The 20,771-nt window shown below is 43.6% G+C and overlaps 1 protein-coding gene across 2 annotated transcripts in view; it reads left to right on the top strand.

The window, feature by feature from the left end:
- The window catches only part of TNNI3K (TNNI3 interacting kinase), a 2,668,544-nt gene that overhangs the window by 232,003 nt on the left and 2,415,770 nt on the right, over positions 1 to 20,771 (top strand). The window lies entirely within an intron of this gene.

Here is a 20,771-nt window from a genome sequence, read left to right as displayed (position 1 = left end):
GAGTCTATTATACATGAAGAAGAGTGTTTGTGTGAGAGATGCAGCTCTAGAGGATTTGCGGAGCTTAATCCATATTTTATCCCAAAGGGAGGTAGGCCAAGATACGGCGAGATCAGATTCCCACTGCTCTTCCACTGTGGTTTTAGGCCGAGGCGAGGAAGGGTTATGAAGGGAATGATAGATGGAAGATGCGGAGGGATTGGAGCGCAATTGGAGATGCAGAGAGGAAGTAGGAGTGTCAGAGAGCGCAGGTGGAGACGAGTGAGAAAGGGAGTCATATACAGACATAACCGCAATCTTGAGTAAGATGTATTTGTGAAGAAAGGAGGAAGGGAGGGAGAAGGTTCGGCGAAGATCAGGAAAAGGTATGAAGACAGATCCAGTAAAGAGCTGGGAAACCCAAATTAAACCTCGCTGCCTCCAAGTTTTCCAGTAAAAAGGCTTCCGGTTAATAAGAATACTATCATTATACCAAATAGTGGTGGAGAGAAGTTCATTAGGAGAGGAGGGAGGTAGTGGAGCAGAGGCTAAGAGTAATTTCGCAGTGTATTTGTGAATGGGGGTGGATAAGAATTGGGGTTTGCGAGAGAAGGAAAGATATTCAGCAAAGGAAAAGGGAGAAAGAGAGAGGCGTTCAAGTTCAGCCCAAAGGGGGAGGGATTCGGAAGGGTCCTTAAGCCAGATTGCGGCCTGTTTGAGGAGGAAAGCTTTATGATAAGCGGGAAAATTAGGGAAATTAACCCCGCCCTCCGATTTGGGGAGGCGCAGTCGAGATAGGGACATGCGCGGTTTCTTTCCCGACCATAAAAAGGAGGACAATGTAGAGGTGAGTTTAGCAAAAAAATTTGCAGGAATAGCAAGAGGAATATTAGAAATGGTATAGAGGACAATTGGGGAGAGCATCATCTTAATGGTGTCGAGACGACCCCACCAGGAAAGGTATAAGGGATGCCATCTGGAAGTAAGGTCAGTCAACTTCTGAGTACATTTAGTGAGGCATAATGAGATAGTATCTGGGACAGAAGGGGTAACATGCAAACCGAGGTATTTGATATGGGTCGGACTCCATTTGAAATTGGATGCTGCGAAATCGGGCTTGAAGGTGAATTTGGTAAGGGGTAAAATTTCACACTTATCATGATTTAATTTATAACCAGAAAGATGAGAGTAAGCAGTAACTTCATCAAGGAAAGCTGGGATGGAAACAGATGGGTTCGAAATGAAGAGTAGAATGTCGTCGGCGTAGGCAGCTAACTTAATTTGGGAGTGAGAAAGAGGGAAGGCATGAATGTTTGGGTTCTGACGTAACTTAGATAAAAAAGGTTCTAGGGCAAGGTTAAAAAGAAAAGGGGAAAGAGGACAACCTTGTCTAACGCCCCTTCCAAGACAAAAAAAAGAGGAAATCAGGCCGTTAGCACAGACCGCTGCCCTAGGGTTTGCATAAAGAAAGGAGACGAGGGAGATAAAATTAGGGCCGAATCCAAACCATTTCAATGCATAGAAAAGATAAGACCATTCTACCCTGTCGAATGCCTTCTCGGCATCTAGGGCGATTGCGGCTAGGGAATCATTAAACCGTGATGATTTAGAAAGAACATTAAAGAGGAGTCTGGTATTATCGGAGATAAAGCGACCCTTAACAAATCCTGATTGTTCAGGACCAAGGAGATCTGGAAGAAAAGTATCTAATCTAATGGCTAAAGATTTGGCATATAATTTGTAATCAATGTTGACAAGTGATATTGGTCTATAATTCTTACAGTGTTGGGCGTCCTTTCCTTCTTTCGGTATAATGCAAATGTAAGCATCTGAAAAAGTGCCAGAGGAAGCACCGCTGGTTTTGAAGGAATCGAGAAGTTGAAGTAATTTGGGTAACAAAAGAGTAGCAAAGTGTTGATAGAATTCGACAGTGAAACCATCTGGGCCGGGGGCTTTGTCTTTCTTAAGGGAGTGGAGTGCAGTATGTAATTCACGAATGGTAAGGGGAGTTTCGAGGGAAGTTAGGTCAATAGGAAAATTAGGAGGAGGCTGAATGCTAGCAAAGAAGGTGGAAAGAGAGTGAGTAGAGGGTTGAGTGTCAGAAGAGTAGAGTGCAGAGTAGAAACGAGAAAATTCCTCCAAGATATCAGCATCTTTATGTTGCAGGATTGAGTTAACATCAAAAACAGATTCAATATTCAATTTGTTGTGTTTAACTTTCAAATAATTAGCAAGAACTTTCCCCGCCTTATTTTTCCCACCATAAAATTTCGAACTGGATTTCAACAAGTACAACGATGCATCATCAGTGGACTGTTTGTTATAACTCATTTTTGCATTTACAAGGACTGTTAAGCTTTCCTGAGTGTGAGAAGTGTAAAAGGAATGTTCAAGGGCTTTGATCTGAGATAAAAGAGCAGTGGTATGTCTACGAGCAAGTTTACGCTTTGTGGCAACATGTCTTATATCTCTGGCCGCGGCTTTGTAAGCGTCCCAAATAGTGTGTACGGCTAAGGAGGGAGTATCATTGATGGCAAAAAATTCAGTAGTGAACTCAATAAAGGAGGTAGTAAATTTGGGATCAAGGAGAAGGGTATTATTAAAGCGCCATCTCTTAGGACCGGTGGATGTGGGTAAAATGTCAATGTTAATTAGAACTGGGGCGTGATCAGAAAATACTATGGGGCCAATCTCAGCTTGGGTAAGGGACTGGGAGATATGATGAGAAAGAAAAATATAATCAATGCGTGATTGGGAATGGTGGACCGGGGAGTAGAATGTAAATTCTTTACTGGTCGGATTACATATGCGCCAAGCATCAACTAGCTTATGTTGAGAAATGGCGTGTGTAAAAAGCTTATGGGATTTGTTAGGAACAAAAAAAGAGTTGGAGTGTCTGTCCAAAAAGGGGTCCAATGGCATATTACAATCGCCCGCTAGAATGAAGTTGTCCTCAATACAAGCAGTAATACGAGAGGCAAACGCATTCCAGAAAGTAGGATTCCCACCTGTGGGGGCATAAACATTGAGCAGAGAAAAAGGGACATCTTTCGAGGAAAGTTTAACAAATAGCCATCTGCCTTCAGGGTCGAATTCGGAATGCAATACAGAGTAAGAAAGAGACTTTCGAATTAACAAAGCAACACCATTTCTTTTACCATCCCCAGGAGCTGAAAAAACTTTACCCACCCAACCTCTTTGGAGTTTTGAGAGCCTCGGCATCGGATAAATGGGTTTCTTGCAAAAAGGCGATATCCACATTCAATTTAGCTAAGTGGGAGAGTATCTTTTGCCTTTTAATGGGAGAATGTAAGCCTTTAACGTTCCAAGAAATAATACGTACTGACATCAAGAATGATTAAGAAGGGAAAATGGAAATAAGGAATATAATAAAGCCTCATAAAGTACGAGAAAGAAAAGACAAAAAACCAGTGTAGGAGAATATAGGAACAATTCAAAGGAGTGAGATACCAGTAAAAACAAAAGAAAAACGAGGAAGGAAAGACCCAAGGAGAAGATGGTGAAGGGGCGCACCCAAGAAAGAGGTGATGTGGGATACTGAATGGACTTCAATGGGAAAAGTAATGCGGGCCAAAAGTGAGAGAATGTAATTGAAAATAAAATCCAGAAAAAACAGCCAAAAAGCATGAAAACAACACACCAAAAAGAGGTAGGGATCGAAGACCAGGAGGGTAGAAGTAGGTTAGTAGTGAGAAAATATAGGAAAAAAATGTGAGTAGCTATGGAAGAAGAAAGAGCACGGACAGAAAAAAGAGACAGAAAAAAGAAAGGAATAAAAAGCAAGCGGGACAATACTATCATCAACAGAGGAAAAAGGAGCATAAGGAGTACAACACAGAAAACGAATCCAGTAAATGATAACATGGTGCGATACAATAAGGGGGAAATACTTACACGAAGTTTTAGAAGGAAAGGAGGGTCAACGACGGGATGAAAGGGGAACAGAACGGAAGGAAAAGACGGGAGGTAGGTAAGACCAACCAACGAAGGGCGAACAGGTAGGGCAGCGGAAAGTCCAATCGGAGATAACATGACGGATCGCTATGGACAATCTGTGAAGAAAGGAGAACAACAGGGTGAGTTGATAAGAAGGATCAAAAGCACAAACCGATAACGTACTGACATGTAATAACTCAATGAACAAATAACAAAAGATTCCCTTTGGTTCCGGACCTCTGCTGGTCTTGTTCTGCCCCCAATGCCACGCTTTTTCATATGCTTTTTCTCTGTCCTCTCACGCACGCATTTTGGACCAAGGTATGGGACCAAATCAATTCTATTTTTCAGACTTCTATCCCCTTTTCTCTTACTGATCTCTTCCTTGGTTCTCTCTCTTCCTCCTGGACCGAAGTTGAAGCAAAGGTTCATATTATTGACTTGTTATTAGCTGTTGCGTTTCAACAGATTACTGTTAATTGGAAAAATTCGAAGGGTATTACTTTCAAATCTTGGTGGTTTAACGTATGTTATAATCATAGATTGGATACTGCATTTGTTTATCCCCTCGCCCTGGCCCCAAAAAGACATGAGTTATGGCTTCCTATTACCCTTTACCTGGATGTTTGTGCCAAACGTTCCTCTCACTTACCCCCATTTCAGCAAGAGGTTTCGAAACCTCCCTGAGTTGCCTTTGGTTCCTTTTTTTTTTTTTTTCTCTCTAGCTTTTAAATCTCTGTTTTTATTCGCAATGTCTCCCATGTTACCAAGCCTCCTCCAGTGTATATTTTGCATTTTACAGCCTCATCTACTTTTTATTTTCTTTTTTCTTTTTCCCCCTGCATTCATTATCTTATGATATTTACTGTAATGCCCTAGTTTATTAGCCTTTTTGATGATAATGTATTCACTCCACTCTTTGTAATAACAATTTTGTTTATTTTAATAAAATTTTACTGAATTTAAAAAAAAAAAAGTTTTTTTCTGGGCAAATCGTTGAGGTTGTAGGAGAAGAGTCTTGGCACTCCTGGAGGCTCTGCTGCCCGCAGAGAGCAACAGTTTCTGAGTTAGGTATTGTGGGGCGTTGTGGTAGAAGGCATTGTGTGTCATACAAGCGATTTTTAGCTGAATTCTGGCTTCGAATGGTAGCCAGTTGAGGGCTCTCAGGTCTGAGGAAATGTGAGCATTTCTCTTAGATCCTGTGATGTGTCTTGCAGCTGAGTTGATCGTAGCTCTTAGCACGGCTGTCGATGACCTTGGGTGGCCGCATAGTGTTAGTGCTCCGTTTTCCATGCAGGGAATTACTAGGGCTTGAACTGCTTGTTTGAAATTGTGTGCTGGCAGAAAGGGTTTCCGTTTTCATAGGGTCTTTAGGTGGAAGTTGTCTCCTTTTGTTGAAGCACTAATATGTTTCTGCATCTTTAAGTTACTGTCTAGCGTTACCCCTAGAGATTTTGCTGAGTCAATAATGAGTGGTTGTCCATTGAGAGCTGTTAGGTGCTTCATCCAGTCCAGGATAGTGTGAGTTTTGTTCTGGGGGGGCGATTAAAAGGAATTCTGATTTGAGGGAGTTAAGTTTCAGATGGTTTCGGCCAGCCACGTTTGGGTTTTTTGTAGTGTGGTGTTGAGCGATTTGATGTCCTCCAGTGAGTGTATCTTTATGTATATTTGGGTGTCGTCTGCATACTTGTGGAAGTGTATCTTGGTGAGGCTGAGAAGATCAGTAAGAGGTTCCATGAACAGGTTGAACAAGGTGGGTGATAGGGAGGAGCCATGTGGGACTGGCATGGGGTTGGACAGGGATTGGTTGACCTTGAATCTTTGAGATCTATTTTGGAGGAAGGAGGCGAACCAGTTAAATACATTTACAGACATTCCCATTCTGTCTTTCAGGAGATCAAGGAGGTTGTCATGTTTGACGGTGTCAAAAGCTGATGACAAGTCGAGAAGGATTCAAGACCTGCTTCATTTTGGTCTAGGATTTTGAGAGCGTTGTCTAATACATGTGTCAAGGCTGATTCAGTGCTGTGACCTGCTCTGAAGCCTGATTGAAATTGGTTCAACAAGTTAAATCGATCAATGTGACTATTCAGCTGTATGTTAACGCATTTTTCCAGGAGTTTGGCTAACGTAGGGACGTTAGATATTGGACAATATTTATTCGGGTCCGACGGGTCCGCAGTGGTTTTCTTTAGGATAGGTGAGATCTGTCCAGTTTTAAGGATATCTGAAATGGAACCTTGAAGGAGGGATGTGTTAATGATCTTGGTCCAGCTGGGTAGTAAGAGAGCAATTAAGGCTTTTAGGTAGTTTGCAGTGAGCGGGTCAGTAAAGTGATTGGAGGGCTTCAATGTGTTTAGCGTGTTTAATATGGAGTCTCACAGTAAGTGCCGAAGTGGGACCAAGTTGCGTTGTATTTTAGTTTAAATAATGGGAGGTCATTAGCTGGGGCATTAGCTAGGGGCAGTGATGGGCTCTTTTTCATGTCTCAGATGGATATTAGGTCCTTGAGTAGATCAGATTTAATGGATTCGGTCTTAGCGTCGAAGAAGGAAGCAAATTCATCACAGTTGGGTAGAGAGAGTGGGCTGGCGTAGATGACATTAGGTAAGCTTTTAGTTTGGGCTTTGATAAGGTCGGTTTTGGATTTTCTGATCTTTCTAAAATAAGCGTTTCTGGATGTTCTTAGAAGATTGAGGAGGTCAGTTGAGTGTGTGTCTCTCCAGCGTTGTTCAATTACTCTAAGCGAGCCTCTGTCATCATTTAGCCTCCCATCAGACCATGGTTTTGAGTCTTTTGAGGATGTTCTTTTCAGTTGCAATGGGGCCATTTTGTCTAGGAGGTTGTTCATGGAATGGAAGTAGTGATTTGTCAGCCCCTGTACATTGGTCAGGTCTTCCGGGGCACGTAGAGGGTTTGAGTTAGCTAAGGCTGTAAGGTCAGATCCAACGTTTTTCAGGTTTCTCTTCTAGCTCTTAGTTCTAAGAGGTTGTGTAGAGAGTCGTTTCATGGTTTCCAGGACTGGGAAAGTAATGACACAGACCAGTCGTCACTTACCATTTGGAAATTACACTTATAAAATTAAATAAGACAACTCTAATGTTATCCTGTGGGAGATATAGGCCTCGCAGAAGTAAAAAACTAAGAGTATTTCAGAAACAGGACATGTAAAACTTAAAAGTGCATGCCCAACTTCTTAAATACACTGCCCCTTGCCCTTGGGAATGTCCAGGTTCTACCTGAGGGGTGACTTATATGTATGAAAAAGGAAGGTTTGGGCCTGGGAAAAGGTTTATATTTCATCACAAAAAGAGGGACTGGGTCCAGCAAACGTGCCCCAGTTAGCTACAGCACCCTGAGTTCATGGGGTATAATTTCCCCTCTTTAGCCACATCTCATTAGTCATTTTTTTTTTATCATAGCATGGGAACCCAGCCATTAAAAACATTTTATAGGATTCTGATAGCTATTTTTAACCCACACGCACCTCTCCCCATTACTACTCACTATACATGCACCCCACTACTACTTTCCAGCTTCACATCAGCAAAAAGAGAGGAGCTCCGGCAAAGAGTCCCCTTGCGGGGCCCGTTGGGCATTGCAGTGCTGGCCCAGCAAGGAGCTGCCCGATGATGAAGTATGACACTCCACGGGGTGTGTGAGAGCTCTTGCTCCTAATTGGAGCTATTCCATCTTTTCTCCCACTCTCCTTTGTGAACACCTGGCATCGACTATCAAACCTCTCTCTTCTTTCCCTCTCCCACTTCCCCTTAGGAACTGCATACTCTTGTCATATACTGCAAAATGGCAGTTGACTACAGACCCTTCTTCATAAAATATTGATGGGTAGTATGTGGATCCAAAATGCAATCTGTGGTTCCAGGGCTGGTTTACGCTGTTCTGGTGCAAATGTTCTGTGTAAGCTTCACTGGCTGATACCTGATCTTAAGATCCTCTATAGATGCTCGAATCCATTGAAGGGCCTCACTGGGATTCGAATATCCTTCTAGCATCCATGGATCCTGTGATTTGTATATTTATTTTAATGATGGGGTGCCTTTGGGACATGCCAAACAAAGACCTATGGGGCTGCAGTGTGCTAGGATTAGGGTATGCTCACCCTGCTCCTTTGTATGCCTTTTCAAATGTTTTGGGAGAATCAAAAGAAAGAGTTTAACTTATTTGGCTGATTGAGACTGAAATGGGGTAAGAGAACGATATAGTTAACACAGATTCGGTGAAGATTTTGAGTTTTGCCAATGGCAGAGACACAACAATAAGGATTTTTTTTTAACAACAGATTTTATTTGGTCCTTTCGCGATACATGGGGGGACAGCCCAACAGTGGCACGTTGAATTATTTGGATAATATGTGCCTCAATAACCATTTCCATGAAAATAAACAAACCCTGCTGAACATGCAGGTAGAATAAAATCTAAACAATATGCAGACAGTGGTCAAATTTCGAGGTACAGCACATGATTCAGCATATTCAGAATATACCACCCAGTGAGATAATAAGACAGTCAAGTGATAAGAACTTGGGGAACACATGGCATGGAGGATACCACTCCTGAGTACTCCTCAAGTATGGGGGGGGGCAGGACTATTCCACGATATGTCACTCACCTAGTCCATATCTTGCGATGTTTCCGTGGGCAGCCCCTAGCCTCAAATACTGCAATCTTGGCTCCCATACACCTATCCAATTCAGCCTTCCATTTGCCTGTAGTCGGGGTAGATGATGCCTTCCTTCCCTGTGCTATGTCCCGTTTGGCAATAGTAAGGGCGATGAACAATAAATGTTGTTTGTATCGGTTCCCCCCAATGTCGTCATTGGAATGCAACAAAAACAGCCGTGGGTCCAGTGGGAGCACCCACCCCAGCACCTCATTAAGACATGACCGAACTCTGTTCCAAAAGGGCTGTAGGGCAGTGCAAGTCCATATCATATGGAAGAAGGACCCATCTTCTCTGCCACACTGCAAACACACTGGAGACTGAATGACCCCCATTCACCACAGTCGTACCCTTGTGTAATAAACTCTATGTGAATATTTAAATTGGATGAGCCTGTAACGTGTGGAGACTGCCGTGCCCCTCGGACTGGCAATCGCTTCAACCCAATTGTCATGCATCAATTCGGGAATATCTGCCTGCCAGGCCAGTCGGGTCTTGTCAAGTGTGGTGGGAGTGTGTATCTTCAAAGTTTGGTATATTTGCCTAATTTTGTGTAATCCAAGGTCTCCCATCAACGGGCGACTCTCCAAGGGCTGGAACTCAGGGAGAGTCTCCATATTTCGGATCTGGGGGGAGAGTGCATGTCGGAGCTGTAAAAATGTATAAAATTGTGACTTATGGAGGCCAAAATCAGTCTACAATTGCTGAAATTATTTTAAGTCTGCACCCCTCAAAACATCTTCAAGGGTCGAAATCCCCGCCAAGTCCAATCCCCGGAACCCGCTCAGTGTGTTAGCAGTTCTGAGGTATGTACCATGCCACAAGGGGGTCTGTAGAGTAAGCCCCCATTCCATCCCATTTGTCTGGTCTTGGCCCTCCATAACTGCATGGCTTGTCTGCCAGCTGGTGGTAAATCGTCTAGCCTTGTGTAGCTATATAATAAGTGAAGTAGGGGGACTTGCTCCATTGCGGCGTCTTCAATAGCATAAGCCGGATCGGTGGGAGAATTATACCATAATTCATTGATTACGAGGATGTCAGACGCAACGTAATATGAATATATGTCAGCAGCCGCGATACCCCCACAGTACGTGGATTGTGCACAGGTGCGGAGCGCCACGCAAACAGCTCCACGTCCCAAAGGAAGTTGTTTTGTATTGCGTTTACTTGAGCAAACCATGCATGAGGGATAGAATAGAGGATATTTTGGAGGCGATATAAGATCCGAGGCAGGGAAACCATCTTAAAGATGGCCGAGCGCCCATAGAGGGATAAAGGGAGAGCAGACCATATTGTCATTTTGTTTTTGTGGCTGATCAACAATGGGGTGATATTATGTGTCCATGAAATCTAAGGGCATATGGAAATGAAGATCCACAGATATTTGAAACCATCTGTGGCCCGGGACAGCTGCGCGGCCCACATTTCACGGCCTTGATGACCATACACTAGGAAGAGGTTGGATTTAGCTGGATTAGTGTGGAGGCCGGTGGTGCCACCTAATACCCTAAGAATTTCTAGTATACGGGGTCCAGAATACCACGGGTCTGTCATAAAAAAGAGAACGTCGTCAGCATATAATGCTAGGCGATCCGATCTTGAGTGGGACCAATTGAATCCCCTGAGCACCGGGTCACTTCTGACCCAGGCTACCAAAGGCTCGAGCGCCAGGGCGAACAACAATGGAGACAGTGGGCAACCATGGCGGGTACCCCTCTGGATTGGAAAGCGGCGAGAGCGGTTTCCCACAATTCGAACTGATGCCTTCAAGTCCGTATGCAACAGGCGAATATAAGCCAAGAAACGGAGTCCAAAGTTGATTGCCTCGAGCAGTTGAAAAAGGTAGACCCAGCTTAGTGAGTCGAAAGCTTTGTCAATATCGGCTAACAATAGGACTGCAGGACGGCCAAAAGCAGAGGCCGCAGCGATGGCGTTATGGACTCTTCTGATGTTATGTCTAGTGTCCCTCTGCAGCATAAATCCTGACTAATCAGGGTGGATCAAATCAGCAATACACCCCCTAAGGCGGGAACACTATTTGGAGAACTTGGCCTTATGGGCCGAGCGGCGCAGGGCACGCCTAAAATCTCCGGGTTCACCTGCCTTATCAGACAGAGACATGAGACACTCCGTTAGGCGTAGAAAATCAGGTTTATTAGCTACAGCTGAGCACAGTTGTCAAAGAAGTACACCAATGGTAGGTTCTCAGGAGACTGCCACTTCATTCCGTGGCGCACAGTCTTTTATACCATACATATTTACAATACCTACTCTCAAAACATACAAAACTGACAAATGAGAAAAGTTCAAAAACAAGCTATTGAGTATCTTGTGTACGTCCTTCTTTCAGACCCCGTGTTCTCCCCTCCCCTCAAGTTAATCAATGCTAGTGCATGTAATTCAATTTGCAGGTGGCAGGACGTATTTGCAAGCCTCAAAGGATAGTTGTGTAACAGGAGAGTACACGGAGAGAATAGTGAAGGCCAGTCAAACAAGATAAAAAAAAGGAAGAATGGTGGGACCCAAACAATCAACTAAGACAAGGATCAATCAGTCTAGACATGGATTAACTAACTCGGCCAGTCCCTGACATCGGTTTCACAAAAAAGGACAAAGGGTTAGTTTTTAACAGGAGAGATGAGCAGCTGAAAAGGCAAAAACACTATGTTCGCCGTGTCATCTGAGTGAGGGCAACACAAAATGGCGGCTGTCACAAAATGGCGGCTGACTGCGAAGCAAAGTCGAAAATCACAGAACCTCAGACACTCCTTTTGCCATTACTCAGGCAAAACACAAAGGACTCAAGTTAATCTGAGTCAATGTGAATGGTCATGAGGTCATTGAGCTGTTGCTGCAACATCATCTTAATGTTCTCTGTTTTCTGTGACGCAGACTTTGGAACACACAAGGTGGCACAAAGACCACAGATGGCGGGACCACACTGCAAACAGAGACAACAAGAGAAAATGATGGCTAAAATCATTCCAAAGAAAGTTAACACTTTCCATCCCGATGTGGACAGTAGTCCCCAAAACTATCCCATCGCGGACCAATCTCCTGTGTCCTGATGAATAGATTAAAAAATCACGTGTAATTTAGAAATGGCTTGGTATACTGGAGGAGCATTATCAGGAATGTAAATGCAGCAACTAGACCCAATCAAATTACAGACTCCTCCTCTAACTGCAAGAACAATGTCTAAAACCATTCGGTTTTGGAAAGTTATGAGACGATCCGCCTGAAGTTCAGCCGTCAAGTTACTCAAGGCTCCGGAAGTTACGTTTATCGTAGCCTCGACAACACAAACTAGCTGTCTGATGTTTCTGCTATTGACCATTGGACCCCAGAAGGGAAGAAAACCTTTAATAAAGTCTCCTCCCTCTTGACCAGCTGTGTCTCCAGAATCAATAACCCCTCTACCATATCTTTTTCTGTGATGACTTGAAGGAGCAGTGTATATAGGGGGAAGAAGAAAAGGTATATAACATGTTCCTGAAAAATAGGCAGGAAGCCATGTGTAGGCCCTATCGTGACAAACAAAATATGTACCTTGAGATGGTACTAATGGAGAAGAAATCAAGGGGGAATAGACATATGTATGGGAACAAACACTCTTTTCCTGTTTATTCTTATTATTCTGACCGGTTATCTGCAAGCATAAGTTACCTTTATGAGGTACAGTCCAAATTGGTAAGGATCTTCTTTGTCTAGCCTTGTCAGTGAGGCTAGTAATGTAACGAGTCACATTCCAACCATCATATGCTCGTTTCACGTCAACGGGAATCTTACTAATATCGGCAATTTTAGCCATAGTCACTATTCCCTTTATTAAAGGACTATGACTATAATCTGATCCACCAGTATATATATCACCAGGAGGATATCGAAGCTGATTCTGATATGCATTGGAAAACATAGCCAAATAAGCCCAAGCGGAACCTTCATAGCAAAACGGGAGAACTAAATATGGCATCCCTTTCTCAGCGTAATGGGGCAGAAGCCCATAAACCCAACAATCAGTAGTGTTAACTACCAGTTGATGCTGATGTAACAACTGGATGAATGAATTGTTAAAATATTCTGTTCTCCTAACTTGTTCATGATCTGGGAGTGTATAGAACTTATGCGGAGAGTTAGTAGCAGGAAAAGGCAAAGAAACAGAAGTTGGAGCAGGTGCTGGCTGCATAGTGTGGACAATCCATCCCACACAAGCTAATAAACTACATAAACACACTAGAATACATAATGTTACGCCACATCGACTAAACAACAGTTTCTTGTACTTATTTATTTTTACAATCTTAACATCATTCCCTTCCACTTCAGTATCCATTTCTCTAAAGGCGTTGCTCACGGTAATCTTCCTAGATCACTTAGCTGTGATTATTAGCCGTCCTATGACACTGCAAGTCCTGTCACAGCCTAAGACTCCTACCGTGACCCTGCAACTTGATGGATGGTGGAAAGGAAATGTCTTTAAAAAAAAGGTGACCAAAGGAAAAGAAAACACAGTTCAATTGTTTTTCGGCAGCCTGGGTCTTAGGTTGTACCGTGTCTTGCCAGGTATCATTTGGTCTCGAAACGAAGTCTCTGGGTTAGTCGTATCTAATCTCAAATGTGGTGGTACAGCTTCTTGCAGCACGTCGTCATCTTCTTTCTCAGAACTTGTCCAGTCCAGGCGTGCACTACTAAAAGGTACAAATCGGGGTACTTTCTCACATTCACTTTCAACAACACCTTCTTAGACCCACTGATCATACCGTAAAGGCAAGGGTACCCTCTTACAGGGCACGCCGTGGACCCAGTTTTTCTTCCCAACAACTTTAACAGCTGTACGTGTCGTCAAAAGCACTTGTCGCGGCGGCCCCCAACGAGGTTCCAGATTCTTCTTCCTCTGGAAATTTTTGAGACACACGAAGTCACCAGGTCGAATGGAATGACCTGGATCTGAGAAAGCCTCCGGCAAAGCGTTTTGGACCTGTTGATGAATAACAAGTAATTTAGTGGTGAGGTCATGCAAGTAATCAACCAACAATGGATATGGAATATCAGAGTATTTCTTTGGTCGAGGGACTTCCCAAACATTGGCTGGGCATCCAAAAAATGACCTCATAAGGACTAAGTCCTAAACGAGAATGCACAGTTGTTCTTGTAGAGAGAAGTGCCAAAGGTAAGGCGTCAGGCCAGGCAAGGCCCGTGCTGGCCTGAATTTTCGCTAATTTGAGCTTGAGAGTGCCGTTATAGCACTCTACCAAACCCGCTGACTGAGGATGGTTTGCCGCATGGAATTTCTGCCTAATCCCAAGACCCGCACACACCTTCTTCATAATTTGACCCACAAATTCACTTCCATTGTCACTCCAGACAATGCCCGGCAAACCAAACCTTGGGAAGAATTCCTTCAAGAGGACTTTAGCAGTGGACAAAGCAGTATATCCTTTAGGGGGTAAGCCTCTATCCATCTGGAAAACGCACAAACCACCACCAGAACATACTTGAGGTTATTAGAACGTTCCATATGAATGTAATCTATTTGTAAAACCTCAAAAGGATACGTAGGAGGAGCAAAATGGCCTGCCGGAGTTGGGGTTCCCTTTCCTGGATTATGCATCAAGCAAACAATGCAATGCTTTACCACATTCTCCGCACATTTAGGAATACCTTCATTCTGCCATACTGGAGCCAGAAGCTTACATATTCCTTTCACACTGATATGAGGTGGACCATGTGCCATAGTAACTACAGGTAGTACATAGGCATCTGGTAACAACCATCGTTTGTGTCTCGACAAATCCGTCCAACACCCTGTCGTGCCCAACATTCCCGTACTCTCTCTCCACTTACTCAATTCCTTCTCAGTTGCTTCTTCTTGAATCATCTTCACACTTTCCACTGTGTCCTCACACATACCTGCTTCTCCAACCCATCTTGCAGGACCTGCAACATACATACGACTCTTAATATCATTCGCTGTTTCTTTCGCTACTTCGTCTGCAAAAGCATTCCCACGACCCACATCATCAGTGATCCTTTTATGTGCACTGCACTTCACAATCGCTATTTGGATGGGCAAAGCAAGTGAATCGAGAAGGTCAGTAACCAACTGACCATGCTGTATTTTAGTCCCATGGGAAGTAAAGAATCCTCTTTCCTTCCACAAGCGACCGAAACTATGAGCCACGCCAAAGGCGTATTGGCTATCGGTGTAAATAGTCACTCTCTTTCCTTTTGCCAACACACACGCTCTCGTCAGTGCAATCAACTCAGCTGCTTGTGCTGAATTGTGTGTAATACGTGCAGTTTCTACTACTGTATGCAAAGTAGTAACAGCATAGGCTGCAGTCGTATCACCATTAGGAAGCTTAAAACATGACCCATATACCCATAGGATCCCATCCGGATCCACGAGTGGTGTATCTTTTAAATCTATTCTGCCTTTAGTTTCCTCCTCTGTACGAAGAAAACAATCATGCTGATCTTGTATATCCTCCCCTTCAAGATTAGGTAACAATGTTGCTGGATTTAAAACATTACATTGCTTGATGTGTATGTGGCTAGCTAAAAGCGTTAACTCATATCCAGACAAGCGAGCACTCGTAAGATGTTGCGTTTTTGTTCTGTTCAAAAGAGTATCTACTGCATGTGGTACCATAACAACAAGAGTGTGATCTAATACCGATCCAGCAGATTGACAAATGGAGATCGCCGCTGCTGCTGTTGCTCTGAGACAACTAGACAATGCCTTGGCTACTGGATCCAATGTAGCCGAAAAATAGGCACATGGCCTTTGTTTGTCTCCAAATTGTTGTGTTAAAACTGACAATGCACAACCTTCTCTTTCATGCACGTAGAGTGTAAAAGGCTTACTATAATCTGGAGTACCCAACACAGGAGCAGAACACAAAGCAGTACGTAAATCAGAAAAACTCTTCTGACATTCGTCAGTCCAAGGAAGAGGTTGGGGCGTGTCTTTCAGAGTAAGTGCCAACAGAGGTTTAGCCAACAAAGAAAAATTCGGGATCCATTGTCTGCAATAAGAGGTAATGCCCAAAAAGGCACGCACTTCCTTTTGTGTAGATGGTACAGACATTCGTGAAATTGAATGATTACGTTCTAGGGTCAATCGCCTTCCCTCCTTCGACAAGAGATGACCTAAATAGGTAACCTCTTGGCGACAATATTGTAACTTAGAAGGTGACACCTTATGATGTAAATCAGACAAATGACGCAAAAGCGAAACAGTCACATTTTTACAAACATCCTCTGAATCAGCAGCCACTAACAAATCATCCACATACTGAATAAGAGTGGCACTGGGAGGCAAGGAAAAAGCATCCAGCTGGGATTTCAAAGCTTGGCTATAAATGGAGGGACTCTCACAATAGCCTTGAGGTGCGCGTTGAAATCTAAAGCTTCGGCCTCCGAGAGAGAAACCAAAGAGATCTCTACTTTCCTCAGCAATAGGAATGCTAAAGAAAGCATTCTTGAGATTAATGACTGAGAACCAAACAGCCGAAGCAGGTATCATTGTGAGCAAAGCAGTAATATCTGGGACAACTGGAAACTGAGGGACAACAATTTTGTTGACCTCTCGAAGATCAATCACAAAGCGATATACAGGAGGCTTAGAAGGATCCGTACGTTTAAGAACAGGCAAAACAGGACAGTTGCAAACCTTTCCTTTTGTTTCTTCAACAACACCTTTCTGAACTAAATCATAAACAATAGCTAACAAAGCTCTTTCGCCATCGTTAGAAATCTTGTACTGAGGAATACGTTGCAATTGAACATCAGGTTTGATAGTGATCACGTAAAGGTAGAATCTTGAGCAAACCAACATTATTCGGACCCATGGCCCAAAGCGTAGCAGGAAGTGAACGCAATTCAAGTGGAGTTGATCCTTAGACAAATACATAGGGGAAACCAATTTATCACCCAAAGTAAGATGTACACCAGAGGGGGAACAATACAACATGGCATGTAGACGTTTCAATAAATCCAAACCCAACAAATTCTCACCGCAACCAGTCATTAAAATGAGCAGGGCTTCCAAATCATAAGGACCTATAGAGATGGGCAAAGGACAAGAAACTGGGTTGCTAACTGGGGCGCCAGAGAATCCTACAGAAAGATTTGTTAAGCCAGACAAAGGTGCCCCAGGGAGTTTGGAGTGAATAATAGAACTTCTCATCGCACCAGTATCCAAAAGAAACGGTTCTGAAACACCCAATGCAACAACGTTGACATAAGGCCCATCCTGATCCACTGGAACTGATACCACTCCATTGCTTTGTCTACGGCTGTCCTAGCTAGTATGAAATTCAGGATTTTCGTTCTTAACACAATAATCGTCATTGTAATATTGTGCAGACTGAGAATTGTGCTGATCAAAATAATTCATAGTATTCTGAGGGGATAAGGAACGCTGTCCTTGAGACGGCGCACCTCGCCCTCTACCCCTAGGTGTTGACTGAAAACCACTAGGGCCTCGTGGCCCTGTTAGTCCACCTGTACGCTGTAATAAAATCGGACAATTATTCTTGAAATTACCTTCCTCTTTACAATAGGCACATTGATTAGGACCCAACAAAGCTCGCGGAACATACGGTGCAGGTTTCTGTAACAATCTCTGAAACTGTGGAGGCTGTTGCAATTGACGCTGAGCAGAACGAGGGGGATAAGCTTGTTGCAAAAGAACCTTCGTTTTCAACTCTTTAGTCTTTTTCTCCACTTTATCTTTTTCTTCCTTATCCCTATTCTCGTAATACTGAGCAGTAGCTAATATCTGGGCAGACGAAGAAACAGCCCACGAACTCTTGGAGTCTTTCAATTCATGCGATCATTCGGGAAGTAAATTAAATACAAATTTATCCACAAATAATAGCTGTCCACCTTCCGTACTCATATACTGACCACTGTGGTCGATGAACGTCTCTTCGAAACGAGTAAAGAAATCAGAGACACTCTCATCTTTCTTCTGTTTACACGCAGCTAACTTATCCCAATTAACTTAGAGGGCAGGCATCATCGTTTTCATGAGAGCTATTATTGTACCAGGCAATTCAGTGATCAAATCATCGGATTTAGCACCACCTACTTGTGCTGCATCTGCGGCAGTCAAAGCAGCCCAATTACCACCTAAAGCTTGGTCGTGGTCTTCCCTACGAATCCGAGCCCATAGTGCTTGAGGGACTACATTTCCCATCAATAAATCAATATCTGCTAAATTCAAAACGCACGCATCGACAGTCTGAGACAACTCTTTGTAATATCCAGCAGGATTCTTACGAGGGTCCGGTAGAGACTGTTTAAGCGCCAGAACTTCAGATCTTTTCCAAGGGACATGTACCCATATACGCTGAAAATGAGCAGGGACAGGCGGATTAGCACCTGGAACTGCATCTCTCCATATTGGAGGAACTTCTCGCATAGGATAGTGTTTCACTTTATGCCTTACTGCAGGATCAGGTTCAAGGGAAGCTTGAGAGAAAAAGGAAGACCTAAAAGTGATAAGTGTTCGAACAGCATCCTCGACATCAGAACCCACAATAAGTCCCTTATCAAATTTCGCCTGTATATCAAACAAACCCTGAGGAGGTAAATCCAAATCCATATCACCCCATCCTTTAACAAGAGTATTACACATAACATTAAAAACATATCTTTGTGTAGGCGCATTCCACTGAAGAAAAGTATCCAAGATATCGCGTACATAATACTATGGACCACTCATGATCCAATTGTGATCGAGAGAGTCCAACCTAATTCGTTCGTCAGTATCCGGAATTTTACTACGGGATTGTCTTTGGGACGAAGCAGGATTCAAATTAAGAGACCTGAAAAAAGGCAACAAAAGACCGGAAACGGTATCAACTAATCGTTGGCGAGCCGTAGGAGAATCTGACAATAAAACCGGAGACAACGTGTTAAGCACAGCAGTAGAAGAACTGTCAGTGGTAAAAGAAACTGACGGTAAAGGAGACTGAGGTACAGAAGTCGGTGGCAAAGGAGGTGGAGGTGGAATTATTGGAAGAGGCAATTGTGGAAGAACCGGAACAACTGGTTGAACAACAGGTTGCTGAACAACAGGTTGTAATGGGGGTGCATTAGCACCTAATACATAAGGTGGTGGTAATCTCAACAAATGAGACATTAAAGGATCTTCATCAAGATCTTTACTCTTTGTAGAAGGAGGCAATACAGGATAACATCTATCTATTGCCATATGATGCTGTCGTTCTGAAATTTCAATCATTTGATCAGTTTAATTATTCATAAACTGTTGAGCAGCCTGTAGAATCGTCATATCCTGTGCTTTCTTATCTTTTTTTGCTTGTTTAATTTCTTTCTGTTTGGCTTCCTTACGCCATAGGCGGAAAGAGTCAAACATTGCCGGCCGGGCTTTTCTCTTAAATAAAATTGCTTCCAAATTGTCTAATATGTCAGGCTCAAAGCTACCATTTTGTGGCCACTGTAAAACACCATCATCTTTCTTCGTATATCGAATCCATGTTTCATTAAAGATAATAGGACCGAGACCATGTTTCGAATAGAGCTCATAAGTGGGAGTTCCAACCGGAGGAATTGGACAAGAGTCCTCTAGCCGGGAATCCCTAGTACAATTAAAACAGAAAATTTCTTAAACTTACTAAGTCCAGGCATTTCGTAATGAACTGGACTATGCACAAAACTTCAAAGGGTTTTAAGGCAATTAATACAGCACAAACGTACTTACCCCTCGGCTTCGACTAATGCATGAGTCGCATAACTAAAACCAAACAAAAGAGTGGGTGCTACCCACGAATACTTAACTAAATATTTTCTCAAGCCAACAGGTGTCCGTCTAACGTCTCGCGATACCACACATCACCAGAGGGTCAAGGCAGGGCGACAGTCAGGGCAGTCGTCTGCAGCCGTCAGAAAGGAGTAGCCACGCTGCAAAAGACCTTCGGTCCACTTTCTACACACAGGGGTCGCTTGACGTGGTTCGCGAATCCTCCAGAATTTTCTTGCGAGGCTCCTCACGACCTTTGGGCTGAACCGCTACCACTGAAGTCGCCCCACGTTGGGACGCCAATTGGAGAACTTTGCCTTATGGGCCGAGTGGCGCAGGTCACGCCTAAAATCTCCGGGTTCACCTGCCTTATCAGACAGAGACACGAGACACTCCGTTAGGCATAGAAAATCAGGTTTATTAGCTGCAGCTAAGCACAGTTGTCCAAGAAGTGCACCAATGGTAGGTTCTCAGGAGACTGCCACTTCATTCCGTGGCGCACAGTCTTTTATACCATACATATTTACAATACCTACTCCCAAAACATACAAAACTGACAAATGAGAAAAGTTTGAAAACAAGCTATCGAGTATCTTGTGTACGCCCTTCTTTCAGACCCCGTGTTCTCCCCTCCCCTCAAGTTAATCAATGCTGGTGCATGTAATTTAATTTGCAGGTGGCAGGACGTATTTGCAAGCCTCAAAGGATAGTTGTGTAACAGGAGAGTACACAGAGAGAATAGTTAAGGCCAGTCAAACAAGATAAAATAAAGGAAGAATGGTGGGACCCAAACAATCAACTAAGACAAGGATCAATCAGTCTAGACATGGATTAACTAACTCGGCCAGTCCCTGACATCGGTTTCACAAACAAGGACAAAGGGTTACTTTTTAACAGGAGAGATGAGCAGCTGAAAAGGCAAAAACACTATGTTCGCCGTGTCGCTTGAGTGAGGGCAACACAAAATGGCGGCTGTCACAAAATGGCTGCTGACTACGAAGCAAAGTCGAAAATCACAGAACCTCAGATTGAGGGGCCATTCTGCTGTTTGAGCTGTGGCTTTAGCGCCACTTCTAGGCTGCCATCTCACGGTCATCACTCTAGGCCATCAAGATTTTTAACCTTAACACCCGATCCTTGGCCAAACATTATGCCGACATTTATGACCTACTGGAGGACTCCTCTCCTGATGTCCTTTTTCTTACCGAGACGTGGCTCTCGGATGACATGACTGCGGAACCTGGCCTGGCGCTGCCTACGAGGAATAGCATCCTCAGCCAGGACTTCCCCTAATAATTTGGGTTCGAAATTTATAAGGGAGATGGGGCGATAAGAAGGTGGGTCCTCAGGGGGTAGGCCAGGTTTGAGAAAAAGCACTAT

Source organism: Lissotriton helveticus, chromosome 1_2 (assembly GCF_964261635.1).
Source record: "Lissotriton helveticus chromosome 1_2, aLisHel1.1, whole genome shotgun sequence".
NCBI classification, from domain to species: domain Eukaryota; kingdom Metazoa; phylum Chordata; class Amphibia; order Caudata; family Salamandridae; genus Lissotriton; species Lissotriton helveticus.
Note: the sequence above shows the minus strand (reverse complement) of the source record. Positions and strands in the feature narration are given on the sequence as shown.